General features: G+C 39.2%; 1 protein-coding gene across 1 annotated transcript in view; it reads left to right on the top strand.

Moving 5' to 3' along the window:
- IRS1 (insulin receptor substrate 1) overlaps nt 1-11,540 on the top strand; it is a 56,929-nt gene extending 45,389 nt beyond the window's left edge. Inside the window, exon 2 of the mRNA XM_063075461.1 lies at nt 10,522-11,540. The gene's annotated coding sequence lies outside the window, so the exon portion shown is untranslated. The remainder of the gene's footprint in view (nt 1-10,521) is intronic.
- Nucleotides 11,541-14,854: the final 3,314 nt, after the last annotated feature.

Raw genomic sequence — 14,854 nt, 5'->3', positions numbered from 1 at the left:
GTCATTGTTTTTGCTACTACATTGTATCCAGAAGGTTCTTGTTTTGCTTTGGAGGAAGGACATAGGAAAACATGGGCCTGGACTGGTTATCTGGATTAGGAACTGTCTTATAGAAAAAAGGTTATGAGCGAATGAGGCCCAGCAGATGTAAGTTTCAATCAGCAATAATAATTTGGGAAAGGCCATGAGCATGGGGAGGTACCCACTGGGACCCTGAAGCCACAGTGTGGCAGTCACAGAAATACAGGAAGGCCCCAGAACGGGAACTGTAAACATGAACACCTCTTCCCTCACACTCTTGCTAAGAGCTGGTGTGAACCCCCAAAATAACTGACAAGCCATGTTTGGGGGCTTCTTCCATTTTCTCAGCTAAAGGCCATAGCTTCAGAGTAGGGTTTCTCAACTTCAGCACTGTTAACATTTTGGGCTAGATAATTCTTTGTTGTAGGATGCTTAGTAGTATTCCTGGCCTTGACTCACTAGAACCCAATAACACTTCTCTTGCCCCACTCCCATCCCAGTTGTGACAACCAAAAATGTCTCTAGACATTGCAAATATGCCCTGCAGGGCAAATTTTTTTCCTACCCACCCAAATTGAGAACCAGTACTCTAGAGATTTAGTGAAATGCTCAGAGACTAGAAGTTGTCTTCAGAGAGATGTAGATTTAGCCCCATGAGCATGTTTCAGCTGAAGTCCAGGTGGCTCCCGCCTGGCACTCCAGTGGGCCTGAGGGTGACCCCATTTATCTCCCTTGGAACTGCGACACCCTTAGATCCCTTGTTCAGGCTGCTATCTCAAAATAATAGTGGGTGGCTTCAACAACACACATTATTTCTCAAAGTTCTAGAGGTTGGTAAGTGCAGGATCAAGATACTATAGACCTAATGTCTGGTAAGGGCCTGCTTCCTGGTTTGCAGAGGGCTGTCATATTGTATCCTTTCATGGTGGAAAATGGAGAGCAGAGAGCAGGCGCTCATGTGTCTTCTTATAAGGGCACTAATCCCAGTCATGAGGGCTCCACCCTCATGACCTATTTACCTCCTGAAGCCCATCACACTGGGGCTCAGGATTTCAACATATGAATGAGGGGGGCGGGGGGCACAATTCAGTCCATAAAAGTCACTAATAAATATTTCTTAATGAGAGTTCCTTAGTTATCACCACATTAATTAAGTGGGAATAATTGTCCTCAGGGTGCTCTTAGTTCAGCCAGGAGTCCAGCTCAGCACCATTATAATGATGCTGTTTAACTCAGAATGCTGTTAGGGAAATTTTAAGCAGATGATATTTTCCAAATTAAAGGAAGGAGGCTGAAATGTCAGAAAATGGAGAGATGTAGCAAAGTGGAAGTAAGACTTGAAAGATGAAAGCAGAGGACCAGGAGTTTTGGGATCAGCGGGTGAAAGATCAATGCCTCTTTATCAACTGGGAGAATTTTGTCTCTTTATGTGAGACAATAAAGAATTGTTTGCAGTCAGTCAGAAATCTTCACCATTGTCTGCCTCAAAGACCTTAGAGCTGCAAGCAGTGTGGGCCTTATCAATGATTTCATACTATCTTTTCGATTTTTCCCCTCCTCGTCCAGCTGCCAATGATTAGATGTGCATCTGGCAGCAATTTCAGTTTTTCATCAAGTTACTCAGGCAGCATTGACTGGCTGAGTCACACTCCTGTTCAGTTCCTTCAGATGAGAGATTGGGGAAAAGAATCTGGAAACAAAAGCCACCCAATTCCTCCCCCAACAATTATAAACATGCTTTAGAACCTAGAAATAGTGCATAAGAATCTCATTGAACATCCATTTAAACCTATTCATGTGATTTCTTTGTAAATGCTTTCATGTAGTATTATAAGTCTTTCATTGGCAGACTTAAAAAGGGTGGGAAACTTCAAGCTTCTACTTTCTTCAAGCAATGGAAGCAGTCTTTCAACAGCGCTTATGCAGACAGCATTACTTTTAAGATCCTCTCTAAGACATGCATTCTGTCTTAATACTTACCTTGTGCTATTCTCTGTGTAGGTAGGCAGGCCTTCGTGCATGATTGTAGAACAGATCATATTTTTAGCTTACCTTTTCTTTTGTTCTAGCATTTCCCCATGCCACCATTTCTATGAAATAACTTTCTCTCTCTTCCCGAGATGCATCCTAATTTTGGCTTCAGCTTGCCCTTGGCTGGCATTTGGTCTGTGGACTCATTCTTGCCTGCAGGTTTCACTGGGGCATTTTTGACTGATGTGTTTTTAGGTATCTGGAGAGGTGAGATCCAAGGGTTTCTAGTTCCTAATTATAGTAGTTACTATAAGAGCTAATGATTGAGGGCTTATTATGTGCCAGTCACAGTAAGAACTTTTTAATGTGTTATCTCATTTAGTCTCAGTGATAACCCAATGGGTATTACTATTCTGTGTTACAGATGAAAACATCAAGATTTAGGAGGGTAACTTGCCTAAAATCACAGGGAAAAGAGATAATGAGATTTGTCTCAGTTTCCTTTCACATTTTAACTTGGAAATAAATTTTGAATTAAGCAAAATTATCAGTCTTTAAAGAGCTTGACAGCCGTGTAATAGCTTCATCTTCATTCTCAAAATAATCTTTTTGGGAGTTGAATTCTCTAAATTACATTTTAGAATTCAAAATTGCATACAAGTGACTCATTTATCTCTCAGGTAGTGGCAACTCAAGGGAAATACACATTTATTGCATTATTACTTTATTGCAAGCAACAGGTATAGCTTATCTTTAACATGACCCAGTTAATATGGGTACTGCTGGTGGCCTTCTGTAGTCCAAGACGGCTGGTATCATACTTTTTACACTGACTTTTGTTTTAAAAATCACTCTCCTAACCCAGAAATCTTTATGACTTGCATTTCCTTAGGAATTCTTAAGGTAAAACAAGTGAGAATTGTGGATTGAATATGTTTGAGATATGCCTTATACTTATATATTTATGATCAGTTTCAATTGGTTTCAGAAAATGAGTGTTCTTTCACTAGCTAGACTTTTTTTTTTTTTTTTTAAAGAACCATTCACTTAACTTAAAAGAATCCCAGATCAAATTCTTCCCAACATTTCCCCCTTGGTATCATTTTCAAAGCAAGACAGAGACAAAGACTAAATTTTTTTGCTTGTGATTTAAAATGTTGGTTTCCTGGGGATGTTCATTGGATTTGTGTTGTAAAGAAAATCAACTGATCTTGAGCTTACTAAGGACTGTTGGGATGGCATTGTCCTCTGTGGGGCATGGTTAGTGACCAAAAATAACCAATGGGACCAAAAAACAAACAAAACAACAACAACAAAAACTACGGGAAGGAGATCAAGGCCACACAGCCGAGGTAACTTGTGGTTCCTTTTAAAGATGCTTGTACAGTTCAGTAAATTTTTTTCTTGCATTACCAAGTTCTTCCATAAAGATAACCACAACCCATATTATTGGGGACTCCGGCTAAAACTTGTGGTGAGTAGGAAATAGATTAAACACAGGTTTTCCCTTTTCTCCCCCTGCCAAAAGTGATGTCAGCGGTGTTAATGGTCCTTACCTCAGCCCGCTGCAGACCCACGGCCGTCTGTGCAAACGCTTGTTCTGTGCCCGGTTCCTGCACTGTTATGGAAAAACTGATGATGGTTGAGAAGAAACAATCAGGCAGCTGAACAGTTACTCAAATGTAAAATCAGGCCCTTGCTTTCCTGAAGCAATTTGACTACAGGCAGAGGGCAAAGAATAAGCAATCTATTTAGTGCCTAACAGAAAAAGTAAAAGCAGTGGGAATAGGTCTGTGGCTTCCCTTTGTCTACTTACAGAAACAGTGTTGAGGAAACTTTTTACTATCTAACGCCGCATTGTAAATGAAGTTGTGATTGTTATTTAAGTCGACTGGTTTGTTTCAAAGCCAGACCTATAAAACTTGTATCTGATCATTACAGACAAAATCAAAACCCCTAAACTGATGTGAAATTACAGTATAGACCTCAGAACTGGAGTGTAGTTCCTGTGAGAGAGAATGTGAAAGCAGGAGAAAGACTGATTTTTAGGTCTTCCTTACTCAGGTAGGGAAGATTCTATCATATTACTTTCATGTCTTCAAGTAACAGGTTTATTTGGGTTGAGCTCTGTTAAAATTAAAGCTTCCTGCCCCACAGTACATGTGGCCTGACTTGAAATGTAGAGAGATTTTTTTTTTTTTTTCGGTCCTTCTACCTTGACTCTGTCATATGTATGGGACGTATTGTAATATTGGTAGAAGAGAGATTTGAAAAATTTTGATTTACATTTGGGAGGAGGACTGTTATGGTGTTGACCCTTTCTGCTTTATCAGCATGCTCCCTGTTAAGAATGGTAAATAATTAAAGTGGGTATTCTTTTACTGGTAATCACCAAAAGATTTCTGAATGTTTATTCAGATTTCCCTAATATCATTGACAGAATACTTTTAATCATCTCGAAAAGTTTCAAGAACCTTCTGCCTTTTGTAGCTGGGACAGGAGACATCCCCAGTGCTGACAGAATTCGCTCAGGTAGACCGTAGCAGGAGCTCACAGGCTTGATGGTCACCTCCTCGGTCACTCCTGTTTTTTCTTTCCCTTTCGTAATACATGTGCCTTTCTTCACTGGTGGTCTCCTGAAGTCATCAGCCCCGCCAGAAGGTCTTTCACTGGGACAAAAGGGGAACTGGAGCAAGATGGCCTCTCACATGCTGGCAACTCTCCATGAATCTTCTTCCTTGGCAACCCCGTGTGCTAGAAGGTCTGGCCCACAACGGTGTGCTTTTCCCCAGCCTGCTGCCATGTGACTCACACCAGGCAAAAGTGCTCTTTAAGCAGCTCTATTAAAGACTGGCTTGGCTGGTCAGTTACCCTTTGCCATTTGAGACCATGGAACCAAGTCTTTCCAGCTCAATCCTGGCCTGTTTTAAAAGAAGTTGCTTTCCTTTCTTTAGCTAAAATGGCCTTTTCCTTTAAAAACAAAGTAGCAAACATCTTGGTCTTACCTCTAACATTAGCTTAATCCTCACTTGTTTTGTTTTGATTTGTTTTTTGTTTGGTGATGATCATCCGAAAGCTTTAAAACTGAGAATGCTTTTGCACCACTTAGTTTGGTCCTTTCTCAAAGCTTCAGCTTACCCCCACACCTTCCAGCTGTACATTGTAAGGAGCAGAGAGATTCATCTTGGACTTTATAGTGTGAATGTTAAGATGAGGAACACTCATTTACTGCCAGAACTGTGACGATATTTGAGAGCAGTGGTTTTGAAAAAAATTTAGAGGACTCATTTGCCAGAGTCAGGTATGGTTAAAAAGAGTACTTTTGCAGTATTTTGTAAGGTCCTTTATTAATATCAAAACATTCTTGAAGATGTGATCTGCTTTAAATTAGTGGTACCATGAATTCATGGCATCAGCATCAGTGAAGAAATCAATTGGGGTGGGCAGTGGTATGCAGTTGAGTGTAATTTGTGTGAAATGAGCAAGCAATGGACTTCAGAAGACAGAATAGAGAGAGATGTCACAGGCGTCGTCAGCATCTTGCAAGATACAGAACTACCCAGCAACCTCTCTGCTCTCACATCTCTCCATTTTTTCTCTCTCCATTCCCAGAGAATCTTGTTCTCCTCTGAGAGGAATCCTTTCCCCTCCTGATTCTTCCAAGTGCTTTGCCTGTGCCTTTCCCTTAAGGAAGGATTTAGGCTTTTGGAAACCAAAATCAGGAAGCCAGAGGCATTTCCTACTTCCAAACTGTCGTACTCTCCCTATGGACAATGAAATGGGAGCACGGAAAAGGGATAGAATACCAGGAAGCTTTAAAAAATTGATCACCATTTCAAATATTTTCTCATCACCGATTGTTTAAGAATGGGAAAGATCTGAGCATGCCAAAAATGTTATTTTCCTCTCCTATTTACATTTTTTGACATTAAATGCAGAGTTTTAAAAGTTGAAATCCTTTAAGTAAATAGTGAAATTAGAACCACAGCTAAATAATGGTTTTCTCTGGGTGATGGGAATTATAAGTAATGTTTATTCCTTCTTTATATTTTCCTGTGTTTTATACATTTTCTAGGTGATGCTGAAGATATCTTTCTTAAAAAACAGCTTTTTTATGTTAATTGAAAGAGAAATATGCTATTTGAGACATTTCTTTAAGTGGAGGATTTTAATTTATATGAATTTTTCAAGTTGAAACTACAATATAAGATTTCAAACAATGATCTCCATTGGAAAAAAGTTACATACTACAGTCATTTTTTAAAGCACAGTTGGATGAAGCAGGGTTACTTTCTGGCTACATTTTAGTATATGACAATAGCAAGCAACTTATAATATGTTACTCCCACTTCCTTAGTAAATGTAGAAACTGCTAGTAATGCCCTAGCCAGATTTTTATTACTATGTTGCACTTGACTCAACAAATTGGCAAGAAATTTAGAAACACGTAAATATGGGATAAAAAACACTTGTCAATGGTGTTGACTAAAAATGCATTGCTGAAAGAGTGTATTCTTCCATTGTACTTCCATTGAAACCTTGTGCTGTTTTCAGCTGCTTTCACAGTGAAAACTAATCAGTAGAATGAGACAATGTGACAGGAAGCAAAAGCCTTATTTGTTTTTCACCTCTAGTAGGCAGTTTAAGTGGGTAGAGTCCAGAAGATGTAAATTCCTGCTGGATGCAATAATGCAATAATCCATAGGTCTCAAGTAGCATTGCTCAAGTGTTGACTTATTTGATAATGCTTTAAAAATTACATTTTTCATTACTGGCAACAGGATTAGGTGGGTTTTATCTTACAAGAAGATACACACAGAAGGATACAATGGATACTGATGCGGTGATGAAATTTTGTCAAAATGTAATTTCCTGCTACTAAATCTTGTGACAGGTGCATCATATTTTTGGGTTCAGAAGTTATTCCCCAATGAAGTAACTAGAGAGAATGTATTGCAGGAACATCACCACTTGATATTCACAGTATCTTCTTTTAAGGAAATGTTTTGCTTTCTTGTTTCCAGTGTATACGTGTTACACGTGAGTTTTAGTATTTGTAAAACATTGTAGCAATATTTGCTACATATGGTTGCTGTCAGTCAATTGAGGTTGTATTTATAAAGTACATGTAAACATGTGTATGCCTATCTCATCTTTTCCGGTGCTTATGACAGTCTCTATCATTGCATTTATATTTATCATTCAACAGATGTTTATTGAATTGAACGACTGCAGGAGCCTGGTATGAATATTGCTTTTTTTTTTTTTTTTTTTCTGTTTTTAAACATCTCTAAGGTATACAAATATACATCTTTGCCTTTTCCAAGTGAGTTGCTTTATTCAAGCTCAGCCTTTCTTGACTGCAAGCATATAGAGGTAGGGATATGTACAGATGAACTTAAGTCCCATAAAGCGTATGTTGAGGTATGTCTATATTATAAGACTTCCTTTCCAACACACTGACCAGAGCAACTGTCATGAACAGCTATGTTTTTAGAACTTGAGTTTTGCAGCTCTTTGGCTATGGATAATACCTAGCTGAGACCATTACCCAGCTTAATCAGCCCCTTTATTCATCGTATTTGGCTCTCAAACCTTTTTGGCTGTCTCCAAAGATCAAATGTGCCCTCAAAGGGCTAAGACTGGCTGCTATAGTGACCTTTCAAAAGAGTATGCACAAGGCTGAGAAAGCAGTTGCAAGAAAGAAATGGGAACTTGAGAAGGCATTCCAAAAATGCTTCTAACAAAGGCTGCATGGTTGGAATAAGTATTCAGCCTCCAAGGTGGCCCCTGTGAAGGACAGTTCTCACTGAGGGGTGTCTGTTAAAAATCGGTGTTATTGCTCCATTACTTGGTGGCTAAACTTTATGGACACACACTACACACCCTTGTACAGAAGCATACAGGTGTGAACTTCAGACTTTCCCTTTAAATTTTTCCAGGCCTCTATTGCCTGTTTATAGCCTCTGTCTCCATCTTCCCCCTACCATGTCAGCACCGCCTGGCACGGTACCGCTTGCTTTCTCTTCTTCATAGACTCCTATGCCGATGACACAAGTAGGTAGGTGGCATTTGTGGCTGAGACATGTGTTGATCAGGATTTGTGATAAAAGGCTTTGAAAAATAGTATGCTAAGACTTAGGAAGGAAGATATATGATGGAATTGATATGTCCTTTTATTTCCTGCTCTTTGAATGTACTTGAGGAAAATTACAGGGATGGTTTCTGAGGTGCCCAAAGAATAGATTTCAGCACCCAGTGGAGCCATGTTTTCTCCTGTCCTCATGGGACCCCCAGCCTCTGCTCTTGTGCATGCATGCAGGTTGGCACATGTGATCGTAAAACTGGGTACAGTTTGTTCCCGTACTGAGCTGTTCGTTCAGCCCTTCTGGATGAGAGCCAGATATGAAATGAAAAACATACCGCGTGCCCTTTGCTTGTCCCCCACTTTATATGTGGCAGTTTCTTTGTTTGTCATGAGTCCCTCAGTAAAGTGTGGCCTCTTCTTGCCTAATTTTAGGCCCAGAGCTATGAAGCTGTGTTAAGCTGTATCTAGATATGCTGATAGGAACAGTCTGATATAAGTTCAGGAGAAACTTGAAAGAAAACAGGAGACCTGGAGCTCATTGTCTGGGGAGTTTGGTTGCATACCACCAGGCTTTGAAAAGGTGGGCTTTCCTTTTACTTATGGAGACCACACTAAGTAAATCCTGCTTCTGTGGCATTTAAAGGGATCAGCCTGGAATGCTACTTTTGTTGTTGTTTGTTTTTATGTTCCTGTCTCTATTCCAAGTCTTTATTAGTAAGTTAAATAACAGTCTGTTTACCTGTCTCTTAGAGGAGGAGTGAACATTTAAAAATGAACAGAAATCTTCTCATAAACCTGGAGTCCTCATTTGGTAAAGTTTGACTTACCTGAAAGCCATTATGGAAACAGTGATGATGACTGATTCTAGCCATAATCAACCTCTTCAAGAGGAGAGAGAGAGGAAGAAAGTTATCTTGGCCAGCATTTATGTTGTGGGAATTTTAGAATCCGTGGTTGTCTTGGTAGCTGACATGGTTATTCCTGCTGCATCTGTGTTCTGTCACCTGGCATGCCCTCACTGTGCCTATAATTAGATATAAAAGACCTTTTAGCTTGTCATTCAAGGTTCTTCACCATCTACTTCAACCTATATCTGTAGAATTTACTTCTTCTACTCCCTTTCAGGTACCTTGTGGCCCAGGGAAGCCACGTATTTCTCTTGGCCTGCCCAGAGCTGCCCTCTCATCCCCCTGGGCCTTGTTTTATCAGATGTCCTTAGTGGGTAGTGTGCTTTGTCTGTGTTATTCACTCAGCTCATATCTATCGAGTACCTGCTGCATGGCAGGCTTATGCTAAGCTCTGGAGATGCAACCCCAAAACAGCATGGACACAATGCCTGTTTCCATATCCCAATATTATTCCTTTTCTTCCAAATCAAGCCAAGTATGTCAGCGAGGTACCCCTTATTTTCCCAGCCAGAAGTATTCTTTCCTTCCTCTGTGTGTTTAGAGTTTTTTTCCCCCTGTGCATCTATCATGAAATTCACCCCTTCTATTTTTCATTCTATCTATGAGCAGAGCTTGCCTTCCTTTCTAGAATTTCTAGAAGGCAGGGCTTGCAGCAGAATTCAACTGGGTGTTCTCCACAGTACTTAATGTAACCATTTATTCATTCAACAAGTATTTATTGATTATCTACTTTGTGCTGCATACTTTTCAGGGCACTCTATAAATATTGATATTTATAGATAACTTTTGAATGCATGACAAAATATGGACCTCTGAAGGACTATTTAATGTAATGCTTGAGAGCAAAACATGCTTTATTAGGTTAAAAAAGGGTCTCCTCTCTTCAGGGAAATATGAATAATGCCCCTTTGAGGTCTGCCTTCTTGAACTGCATAGAAGTGTGCGCTTTTGCCTGAATAACCTATTTCTATTGGACTTAAATCTGAATACCGTTCCTTTCTCTTTTAATGATTAACTAGGTCTGTTTTGCTTGGTCTCTTTTTACATCTAAAATTCTGAAGTCAAACAATGTCACATTAAAAAATGATTTCATATTTTGTGATGTCAAGCTCTGCAACTTGAAATTATAAAATCTGCAGTTGACTTTTAACCAAAGGAAGACTGAGCATACTGATTGTAATATTCCCCATAGTATGTAGCAGTTTTCCACAGTAACTACCATGTACATTTTTGCTTCAGTCATCCCAAAGGTTTTGTATTTTTGCGTTGCAAAGCCTCTGAAATGTCTAGATCACATTGATTTGTTTAGTGATTTAATATTGACTACTTTGAGTTTGTGATTGATTTAGACACTTGCATTTTGAAGGAAAAAGAAGTTAAATACTGTTTGTTGATTTTTATTTTGGTACTATTTGTGCCTGTGAATCCAGGTTATGTGACACTGCCCCCTTTTCTAAAAAGAGCTCTAAAACAGTGATTGAAAGTGCATTTTGAGATGCCTGTGATGATGTATTCTTTCATTTTCCTTTTCAGAATGAAGACCTAAATGACCTCAGCAAATCCTCCTGTAACTCATGGGTACCCAGATGCTAAATATTTCATGACTCACAACTAGGACCTCACATCTTCCTCCTCAGTAGATGGTACGACGCATCCATGCAGTCTGTTTACTTTACACAATCCTCAGGAGTTTGTTGACTGAACCGCACGTTCTATATTGTGCCAAACAAAAAAGCACTGTGACACCAGAACGAGTCTGCATAAAGTTCATCTTCAACCTTAAGGACTTAGCTGGCCACAGTGAGCTGATGTGCCCACCCCCAGGCCACGAGAGAATGGGTTCACTCTCAGTGCATTTACAAGATACGTTTCATCTGCTGCTGAAACTGTGTGTGACAAAGCATCATTGTAAATTATTTCATATAAAACTGTTCACATTGGGTGGAGAGAGTGTTAAATATTTAACATAGGTTTTGATTTATATGTGTAATTTTTTAAATGAAAATGTAACCTTTCTTACAGCACATCTCTTTTTTGGATGTGGAACTGAGGTATACAATGTTCTGTTGTAAAGAGTGGAGCAAATGCTTAAAACAAGGCTAAAAAGAATAGAATAGGGTATGATCCTTGTTTTAAGATTGTAAGTCAGAAAAAGATAATATAATAAGAATCATAGTGCCATAGATGGTTCTCATTTGTATAGGTATATTTGCTGATACTCTCCCTTGTAACATAAACCTGATGTTGAGCTGTGTTCCTTACAAGAATTAATCTTAATTTTGTATTTTTCCTGTAAGACAATAGGCCATGTTAATGAAACCGAAGAAGGATATATTCTACTGAGTATTTTCAAGTGTTGGCTTAAAACTGGCAATTGAATGGAAGCAAAATTACAAGAAAAGGAAATCAAAGTCTTCCTATGTAAATACTGTAAAGAGGAGACATAAGTGATCCCTTCACATCAAAAGCTCTCTTTGGAATGAACTACGTGGGTGTTTGTAAATTCTGGAAATGTCTTTCTATTCATAATAAACTAGATACGGTTGATCTTTTCTTCTCTCCCCTTCCCCCATTCTGTAAGCTTCCTGCTCCATTCCTATCATTTTTTTCTGTGCTCATGTTGTGATATTTCATTTCCTGCATTGTTTTCAGAAAGGTGGTAAGATGAGTGAGTGCTTGCTAACCAGGAATTAAAATTCCAGAAAGGTTTTTTTTTTTTTTTGGTCACAACCAGGGCTACATGTCACTTTCCTTAAGACCCTTATCTCATGTTTTCTGAGAACTTCCAGTGTTACATTATTTAACTCAATGTAATTGGCCCATTTGCCCTGGTGGGTGCTAGCCTGTTATTAGTTAATAAAACACAGTGTACAGAGAGCACATAAAAGCATAATGACCTGCTATTGAAACATCTAGCCAGCAGTAAAAATGGGAATCCTTTTCTTGTTTGGAAAGTATACACATCTTGGAATTTTTCCTTGTGAAAAAGAAATGGTCATGAATGCACTTAAAGATATTGCCTACAGAGTTTTTAATCTTTTTACCAGGAAACTTCCTAAAGGTTAAGTGAATTAAGGCAAATATGAGGCTCCTCCTGAGTCAGTCTGCATCAGGAATTCCCAGCCCTACTGTTGGGAAGAACAACATTTTATTTTTCTGAAGGGATGAGCTCCCTGGAGGGGAGTAGGGCTACAAGTAAGGGGTCAGAGTTGGAGGGCATTCCCATGGCTGCTGTCCCTGATCGACTGGTTGGGGACTCCTGCTCTACTCAAAAGGGAGTGGAGGTCAGTGGAACCCCTCATACTGCTGAGGCTCGTGTTGCTGTTAATTCAACCGGATGGCATGTACCTCACAGACTGTGTACAATGTTCATTGTTGCAGATTTTAATCATTTGCATGCTCATCAGTTTCTAAGATAAATAGGTCTCTAGTCATTAGTATCCATTGTTTTCAAGGAACTTGCTGAGTTACATCATTTCCTATTAGTAGAGAACACTACCAACTTTTAAAATCTGATATGAAAGTTGGTTTTTTTACTCTTTTGTAAAAAAGACTTTCTTAGTCAAACTAACTTTTCATTTTTCAAGTATTCTGACTCATTCTCTTGTTAGTGTAAGAAGCAAGCAAGTGGCCCTGCTTTCTTCCATTGAGGACTCAAATAGTTAAAGAAATCAATGAACAAAGTCAGTCCCAACCATTTTTCTTGCAAAGCTGGTTATTATTTTTCAAGGAACCTAACTTTGAATATATATTACCAAGATACCTCTGTGTGGAATTGTCAACATATTTTGGGCAAGAACAGAAATGAAGAGACTGGAAAATCCATCTCTTGGTTACTATTTCTCTGACTTTTTGTTGAGTCTGATAGCATAAAGGTAGAAATTCTTATCTAAGCTGCTTCTAGTGGTACCTAAGCTGGTTTTAATGGTGGTATCAAACTTTACTGATTTCAAACTGGAAATTGCTGATGCCCAAGCCAAAAGCTCTTGACTTTGGGTAACATCAGCTGCTAAGTCCCTGTGTTCAGTTCCTATTGAGGAGGGTTGGCTTTTATCCATTTCAACACATTTGTAGGCCAGCCAAGGACTTACATTATCCGCCCTTCTAGCCGCCTCTGGTTAACCTAGAAGTTAGTGGCCTTTTCTTCATGAGACTGACATTTCACACGGTTCTTTCTTAGAGACTTAGAGTTTTAAAATTCTTTGTGAAAAGAACAAATATGTTTCATGACTGATATCTTGACTCTGGGCAAAAGAATGGCCCTAGAACCAGCTGGAAGTGAGGAGAATCCATTAATGATCAACTACCTGAGTCAATAATGACAAATCGGTACTGATGTTCCATTTGTGGCTATTTCTTGCTAACTTTCAAAGGTCAGGGACTCTCTTGACTAATCTAGTGACTGCAGAAATAGATCTACTAAAAATCATCTAGCCAGAATATAGATTTTTTTTTTTTAACCTTTCTTCTCCTGGCTTTTGTCTTCTAGCTGTCTTTTGAGACATTTAAAGTATTAAGAAATAATTTTACTGTAATAAGCAGTGTTTTACAATACTGAAGCCTTGTATTACTCAGTCTTGCATCCTGAATGCAGTATGCCCTATAGTTGGAAACTTTAATTTTATTACTGCAGGTAGTTTAAAAATGGGGAAGGGGCCTCATGATCTGCTGACAATGAGAGCCATGAGAAATAGTATGGATGTGATGTGCTCCGACTGCTGGTAACAGTGATCCTGTATTTGGTCTCACGTTGCTTTTGCAGAGCTCTGTAGGTCAGTTCATAGCACAAGGAGGCCCTGAAACCAGACACTGAGAATTAAGACCATGACTGGGGAGAGAAGGGACCCTTTGGAGAATGCAAGCAAAGGAGAATGCATGGAAACCAAATAGGAAATCGCTTGTCTGCAGTGACTTGACAGGGGACTTCATGTTTCTAGGACACGGTGAATGTCAGCTGGAGGTAACTCAGTTCCTGTGCATATAGGCTGCAGAGAAACTTGAGAGCAAGAAGCATGCTCTTCTAGGGATGTGAAGAGATGTGATCTCACCAATACTAAGAGAAAGACCTCCATGCTGTGAACATAAATCATGCAGGACAAGAACAGCTTCTCATACTCAGTAGAACATCAAGGGTCAAACACTGGTGCCTTTGGTCATTTCTCGAGCCATGCCAGAGAAGATCTTGGAGGTCCTTCCATACCTCTGTAAATGTCTCCTAAGTGTGGATAAAGAACTTGTGGGTCACATGGCGAGTTGGGTATCTCTCAGTTCATGTTCCTAGAGCATCAGATTCAATGCTGGGAGGAGATAGGATGATATTGGAGGTGGTTGACTCTACTCTTAAGGAATTTATCATTAATTAAGAGCTTATAATTACCTATAATGATTAGAAAACATATGACTTAAGTGGAGGGTTATCTTCCTTTTCCAATTTGTCAGTAACTTGGCATTTGTGATGTAGACACCAAGAGCTCTGTCATGTTAGACTTCTGCTGTTCACCTGGCATTTAAATCTCTTTCTTTGCTGATCCTGGTCATTTCCCCAGGATGCCAGATGATAGGATAGATGCAGTAAACAGGAAAACTTGTCTGTATTAGACATCTTTAGTGCTGGTTCTTTTCCTTTGTAGAACTTTACCATTGGCTTAAGAATGTTGTTCCCGGGACAATTTTTCCTGAAAAGTCCTTTCCTTATACCTCTTGGCTGTGGGGTTGGCCAAATTAAATACATACATATTTTCATTTAATGTCTGTTTGGTTGGGTTTATCATCTTAAGCTGGTGCTGCTGCTCATGGTGCTATTTCATCTGTGTACAAAAAGACCAATACAGGGTCTGTATTGCTACCAAAACATTTATTGTATACA

The sequence above is a fragment of the Cynocephalus volans genome, chromosome 1 (genome assembly GCF_027409185.1).
Source record: "Cynocephalus volans isolate mCynVol1 chromosome 1, mCynVol1.pri, whole genome shotgun sequence".
In the NCBI taxonomy this organism is placed as follows: domain Eukaryota; kingdom Metazoa; phylum Chordata; class Mammalia; order Dermoptera; family Cynocephalidae; genus Cynocephalus; species Cynocephalus volans.
This window is presented reverse-complemented; position numbering and strand designations above follow the sequence as displayed.